Source organism: Cricetulus griseus, assembly GCF_003668045.3.
Source record: "Cricetulus griseus strain 17A/GY chromosome 1 unlocalized genomic scaffold, alternate assembly CriGri-PICRH-1.0 chr1_1, whole genome shotgun sequence".
NCBI classification, from domain to species: Eukaryota; Metazoa; Chordata; class Mammalia; order Rodentia; family Cricetidae; genus Cricetulus; species Cricetulus griseus.
The window spans coordinates 58,436,820-58,443,520 of record NW_023276807.1 but is presented as its reverse complement, the minus strand read 5'-3'; the positions used below and the strand labels follow the sequence as shown (position 1 = coordinate 58,443,520).

At 46.9% G+C, this 6,701-nt stretch overlaps 1 long non-coding RNA gene across 1 annotated transcript; it reads right to left on the bottom strand.

The window, feature by feature from the left end:
* Window positions 1-244: 244 nt before the first annotated feature.
* LOC118238920 lies at window positions 245-5,033 on the bottom strand. Its single transcript, XR_004772418.1, has 2 exons — window positions 4,945-5,033; window positions 245-2,088 (listed from the first exon to the last, which is right to left on the bottom strand). It is a non-coding gene; the product is annotated as an uncharacterized LOC118238920 (long non-coding RNA).
* Between the last annotated feature and the right edge of the window lie 1,668 nt (window positions 5,034-6,701).

The window sequence follows — 6,701 nt, the reverse complement described above, 5'->3', positions numbered from 1 at the left end:
ATGTTGAGTGTGTAAACGGCACAGACTACCAGGAATGCTTGTTATGCTGTGGACTCTCTCTCTCTCTCTCTCTCTCTCTCTCTCTCTCTCTCTCTCTCTCTCGCTCTCTCTCTCTCTCTCTCTCTCTCTCTCTCTTTCTCTCTCTCTGTCTCTCCCACCCCCCTTTTCACCCCAGGACCGGATATACACGTTCCAGAAGAGGAATACACATCCCCAGAGTCTGAAATCAAATCTGGAATTCATATCCTCTCTAAATGTACTTTATTAAAAGCAGAAATCAAGAAAAGGTTTTAGAACTATTATATTGGAGAGGCTGATTGTACAGAGAGAACTTGGAATTAAGAATAATTTTAGACACGTTTTGCAGGCAGCTAACTGGGGGTGAATAAGAAACTGGGCACTTTGGCATCTATGCTGTCTATTGCAGTGACTTTAAAACCAGTCCTCAAACTGGATCACTCAACTGGGAAAGAAACAGAAGACTATGGTAGGGCCCATTCATCTGTAATTAGCAGAGTAAAGTGAACTGTTGGTTTGCACAAACACATAATGGGTCGAAATTCCAGGAATCAAACTGCCAATTTGAGGTTAATCTTTGTTAATCTGTGTGACATTGCTGACACTGGGTGCAGTCTTTAATTGCTCTTCTAGAGAGGCTGTAGATGAGCATCTGTGGCATGTTTGCCAGTGTCTATGCATGTGAAGCAACTGAGATATAGCTGAGGCAGAGAACTGCAATTGGTTGAAGTTATAGGCAGAAGGAGGCAGGCGAGGGTGCTACAGTTACTCTGGGATGAGCTTGCAGCCTGTATTATTGTTGGGGAGGTCCATGGTGGGGAAACTGTGAACTTATCTACTATTCCCCAAAGGCCCAGATTTTCTATCAGTCAGTAACTGTTTCTGAACAATCTTTTCCCTCGGTTTTGACATTGCATCATCCTGAATACCATTGTCGCTCTCGGTATCTCTCTGATGAAAACCATTGCTTCGTGGGGTCAGCTAACTCAACATCAGGGGCAAAATGATTATAGGATTCTTGTTCTGGAATAAAAGGAGACTTAAGCCCTTTAACCTGTCAGAAAAAGGCAGAGACTGCCTGTGACCCAGAAGAAGCCCTAGACACGGAGAGCTCCCAGAAGGATGGAGAAGGAGTCCGTATTTCTGAGCTAATGTAAAAGGGAGCTGCTGTGCCGTTTGCTGGAAGGCTTGGAGGACAAGGCTTGGAATGCCGAATGATGACCCTGGTGGGACCTGGCTGGCGGTCAGCCACCGCTGAGTTCAGGCTCATTATCCCCTCTTGCCTTGGCAAGCAGTGTTTTTCCTGTAGCTTTATCTGAAAGCATCCCTTTTTCAGAACACGGGAATGGAACTGGAAGGGTGAACCCTTAGGTGGCTGAGGCCCTTTAACTTTTCATGTTGGCCATTTTTCTAAAACTTCTGAATTATCTACTTAATTATAGTGGACATAAGAGGGGATCTGAAGTGGCTTCCAGGAGAATTAGCAATGGGGTCAGGTTCTGGCTCCCGGAAAAGAGCTGGATCCTCTCCTGTTTGCTTTCTTTCCTTCCCACTCTGGAGACTCAGAGGGCTGTGGACAGAACTGTGCCCCAGGGGTCTCTGCAGGAAGTGTGGTCTCTCAAGTTCCAAGCTTCCCACTTGCTTGGGCTGCAACAAGTGTAGTTATGTGTCCTGTGAACACTTAGATGACCAGTGTTCATTCCACTGTTATGTGGAGCAGAGGGAAGAGATGTAGACAGCTTTGCTGTAGACAGTTGAGGTCATGATGACAGTGTTTAGGGAAGTAGCCAAAGTCACAGTGTGGTCCAAAGAGCCCATGGGCACCAGGGTTGACATCTATGGCAACAGCACATGGATTCCCAACTGTAGAAACATCTCAGAGAAGGCCCCAGTCAGTGAGCCTGGTTCCAGCATGATGCCTTCCAGATTCGCAGGCCCAGGCCCTGGTGCAGCTGAGTTCCTGGGGAATGTGTCTGCCCTTCTGCCTGGGGCTGTGTTTCCCATTATTTCTTCAGCTGTGGTTCTGAGTTTCCTCCACTCTTGGGCTCAGAAGGATCTTCCTGTTTGTTTCTAAAAGCCAAAAACATTCCCCAAGTGTGTTGCAACCAGCAGGATCCGAGGGCTAGAAAGGACGACTCTGATATGTGGAGTCTAGATTTAAAACACTTATGAAAGTGGAAGGGAAACTATTTGAGAGGTGGGGGATCAGGAGGGTAATGGGAGGCAAATTTAACAAGCAAAGTGGGTGATATTCTTTGTGACGATGTTGTAATGGGAACCATTATTTTTTTAAAAGAGTAAACAAACAAGCAGTCAATGTTTGAGGAGAAAGAAATAAGCACAGAAAGTAAACAGGCAGGGAGAGAAGGAGGGAGGGAGGGAAGAAAGGAGGGAGGGAAGAAAGGAGGGAGGGAAGAAAGGAGGGAGGGAAGAAAGGAGGGAGGGAGGGAGGGAGGGAGGGAGGGAGGGAGGGAGGGAGGGAGGGAGGCTGTGACTGTTGGCTTTAGCTGAGCCATGGAAGAGAAACTGCCTCTTGTCCAGGACAGAAGGGACCACAGGCTTGGCCTGGCTCAGCAGTTTTCCCAGTGGCCTTCTCTACTATCCACAAAATTACAGGCAGTCTCTTTCTTCTGGGGTGTTTTTAATCTTCTATTTATAAAGATAACTTAAAGCTGGGTGGTGGGGGGGGGGATGCACACCTTTAGTCCCAGCACTTGGGAGGCAGAGGCAGACAGATCTCTGTGAGTTCGAGGTCAGCCTGGTCTGCAGAGCTAGTTCCAGGACAGCCAGGGCAACACAAAGAAACCCTGTCTTGAAAAACAAAACAAAACAACAACAACAGATAATTTACAGAGAGTAGAATGTACAAATCTTCAGCATACAGCTCAAAGAATTTTGAAAAACATACATTCATTTCCTCACTGCCCTAACAGAACTCTGGACCCTTCCCAAGCCCCCAGAACCCCTGTGCCTATCTATTGTTCAGCTTTTAAAAGAATTCTATGAGCTGCCTCTCCATAAGGACACTGAACTTTCCCCTATCTTGAAACTTTTTCTTTTTTTAAAGATTTTTTTTTTTTCCGAGACAGGGTTTCTCTGTAGCTTTGGAGCCTCTCCTGGCACTGGATCTGTAGACCAGGCTGGCCTTGAACTCATAGAGATCCACCTGTTTCTGCCTCCTATGAGCTGGGATTAAAAGCATGCACCACCACGGCCCAGTTTTTTTTTTAAAGCTTTAATTAATTTATTCATTATTGCGTGTGTGTGTGTGTGTGTGTGTGTGTGTGTGTGTGTGTGTGTGTAGGGCACATGCCAGGGCGGGCAGATGACCACTTGTGGGGGACTTGAGTCTTTCCTTCCGAGGGGTGGAGCTCAAGTCATTAGACTTGGTGGCAACTTTACTCTCTGAGCCATCTCATGGGCCCTGACTTGAGACTTTTCATTCTCTTTGTTATCCTGGGTCCCTGGCCAGCCCAGTTTGCAGGTCTTGCCCTCTTGGCCCTCACCACAGCTGGGTAGGAAATGGAGGCTCTCTTTTAAAAGTTACTCACTTAAAGATTACAGAGATGGCTCAGCAGTTAAGAGCACTGGTTGCTCTTTCAGAGGACCTGGGTTCAATTCCCAGCATCCACATGGCAGCTCACAACCGCCTATAACTCCCGTTTCAACCTTCACACAGACATACGTGCAGGCAAAACACCAACGCACATAAAAATAAATAAATCTTAAAAAATAAATAAATGTTATTAACTTAAAGATCAGAGGCCACAAAGAAGAAAATAATGGACCTCTGCAGGCTTCAGAAATCCTGTTCCTCCAGGTTTGTCCTCATCCATCTTTCTTTCACTTTTATTAGCAACCCAAACATCACAGTTTCAGGATGTGGCCAGAGCAGAGCTGGAGGACATCTAGATTAACATATGAAAGAAGTCAGTTGGCAGAAGAAGTGGAAAACCCACCCCACCAGGGCTATACTGCAACAAAACCGACCACAGGAAGAGCCGCTGTGATGGCAAAACGCTGGAGGAGAGTGCTGTGTAAATCAGAGGGCCATGAGGCTGAGGACTCAGGACCTTTGGAGCCTGGGACCTGTCCAGGCTTTGAAGCCACTCTCGTTCCTAGGAGTAAGTGCCTTTCTCTTCATTAAAAAAACCACCACTATTTCTAGTACTATGCACCTGTCTCTGGTCCAGTTCTTTCTTCCCAGACACCTCTGGAACTCTCAGTGGGTACCCGCTTCTGGACTCAAATTCGTGGCTATAACAGGAGGGCACAGAGCTACGTGTTTGAATGGGGACCGAGCAGGATGCAGTCAGTGCACCAGCCAAGGGAGCAGGAGCTCCCAGGACACTTTTGTCCAATCCTTAGACAGGCTCCAGGCTCCAGAATCCCACCTGCCTCTTAGCCCAGAGTCAATGTCACCACTGCACAGTGATTTTGTGATGAGCTTTACCTCATCCCTGCCACCTCCCCTGTGGGCCCCAAAACATGAGTGAGCATGGCACTAGCTCACGTGGTTAATGAGCTTAAGGATCATAGACAAAGCTACGGTGCGAGCCATTCAGACTGCGTACACTTCGATTAAGGAAGTAGGTGGCATGTGGCCATTTCCATAGTTCTACTCTTTCTTAACTTCATCTCTGCTATCTGCCTAGTCCCTACACGGTTCGTTCCTTTGGATCAGGGTTCTGTTAGTCAACCAACGCACATCCAGTCTCTCATCCTTTCCTGAATAGCTCTGCCCAACCTCCAGATAGCCTTAATGCCTGTGTTCAGTTCACACAGCCCGCACAGTAAATATTCTCAGCACACCCTTTTGTTGATGACCACATCCAAACCCTTCAAGTGGAAATATGAGTCTCCTGTTTCAGACTCCCAACCGTCTTTCAGTTTCATCTCCATCCAGCTTCCCTTGAGTAACCTCACCTGGTGCCCCTGCCCGCTGTTTTCTTCATGCGTATGTAAGCTATAGTCTCCCCTCTTTGGGAAAAGCCCTACTCTTGGGTCTGCTGGCCAGTGACAGGGAATGGTCTTCTGTATACGTTTATCTTATTGGTTGATGAATAAAACACTGTTGGCCAATAGGGCAACAAGATAGGTGGGACTAGGAGATGAGGAGGATTCTGGGAAACGTAGGCAGAATGAGTCACCATGTAGGCTGCCAGAGGAGTAACACCATGCTGGGCATTACCGGGTAAGCCACAACCTTGTGGTAATACATAGACTGATAGAAATGGGGTAATAATTAAGACAGAGCTAGCCAATAAGAAGCCCAAGCCAATGACCAACAGTTTCATAATTAATATAGCATCTGTGTGCTTCTTTGGGGCAAGGCAGATGTGGAATTGGGCGGGAAATTCCATAACAACCTAGTGCCTTCCAATGAAAGTTCCTTCTTTTCAGAAGAGCTCAACCTCTCCCCCTGAAACCGAACAGCTCTTTCTTGTTCCCAGTCATGTGTTTGTCCCATGATGCTAGCCCACACCAAGAAACCATTCTCCAATACTTCCCCATTAGAATAATATGCCAAAAAAAAAAAAAAATAATGTGATGGTTGCTGGGGACATGGCTCTGTGAGTAGGAGCTCAGAACTTCATAAAGCCTGGCTCAGTAGTGTGTACAATTCCAGCACTCCTACAGTGAAATGGGAGGAGGAGACTCTCTGGAAGCTGGGGAGGGAGGGGTCTAGCTTGGCATATAGAGATGGAAACAAAACAAAAAGAAGTTTGTAGTGGGGAGGGCACGCTGTCACAAACAAGTGAGATGGAATGGGAGCACCTATACCAAGGTTATCCTCCGACCTTCACACGCATGTTGTGGCAGGTACGTGCAGAGATACAACATACATGAACACACATGCCCACGCTCACACACACACACACACACACACACACACTCAAAGTGGGGCTTCTTTTTCTTTTTCTTTCTCTCTTTCTTTCTTTCTTTCTTTCTTTCTTTCTTTCTTTCTTTTTGTTGTTGTTTTTCGAGTCAGGGTTTCTCTGTATTGCTTTGGAGGATGTCCTGGAGCTTGCACTGTAGACCAGGCTGGCTTCGAACTCTCAGAGATCCTCCTACCTCTGCCTCCCCAGTGTTGGGATTAAAGGAATGCACCACCAAGGCCCGGCAAAGCAGGCTTCTTTGTGATAGTTTATTTTTGTGTTGAACTTTTAAAATAATTGAATTCCTCGAAAAGTCACTTTTTGGGGGATCAACCACATATTCATTGTATCAGAGTGTAAATAACATTGATAGGATAGAATTATTCCAGGTAAACAAATATTCACATTTATTTATTTTTCGAGGCAGGGTTTCTCTGTAAAGCAGTCCTGGAGCTCACTCTGTAGACCAGGCTGGCCTCAAACTCACAGAGACCCGCCTGCCTCTGCCTTCCCATTGCTGGGATTAAAGGCGTGCTTACCACGGCCAGGCCTGGCTTTTAATTTTATTTTCAACTCCCCCCCACCCCCGCCAGAAGAGTATCTCTTCCTTCTCAGACTTTAAATGCCACAAGGAAAGGGGCCACACTCATGGGCAGAGGATTCCGGCTTCTGAGATTTATGGTGCAGGGGAGACTGGTGGTGTCACAGTGCAGAAAGCAGCATCAAGCTGCGGAGCCTGTAGACTCCCACAGATGACAGGAACGCGCTGGCATTTCTCGGGAGACAGTCAGTTTAAAGCCACCA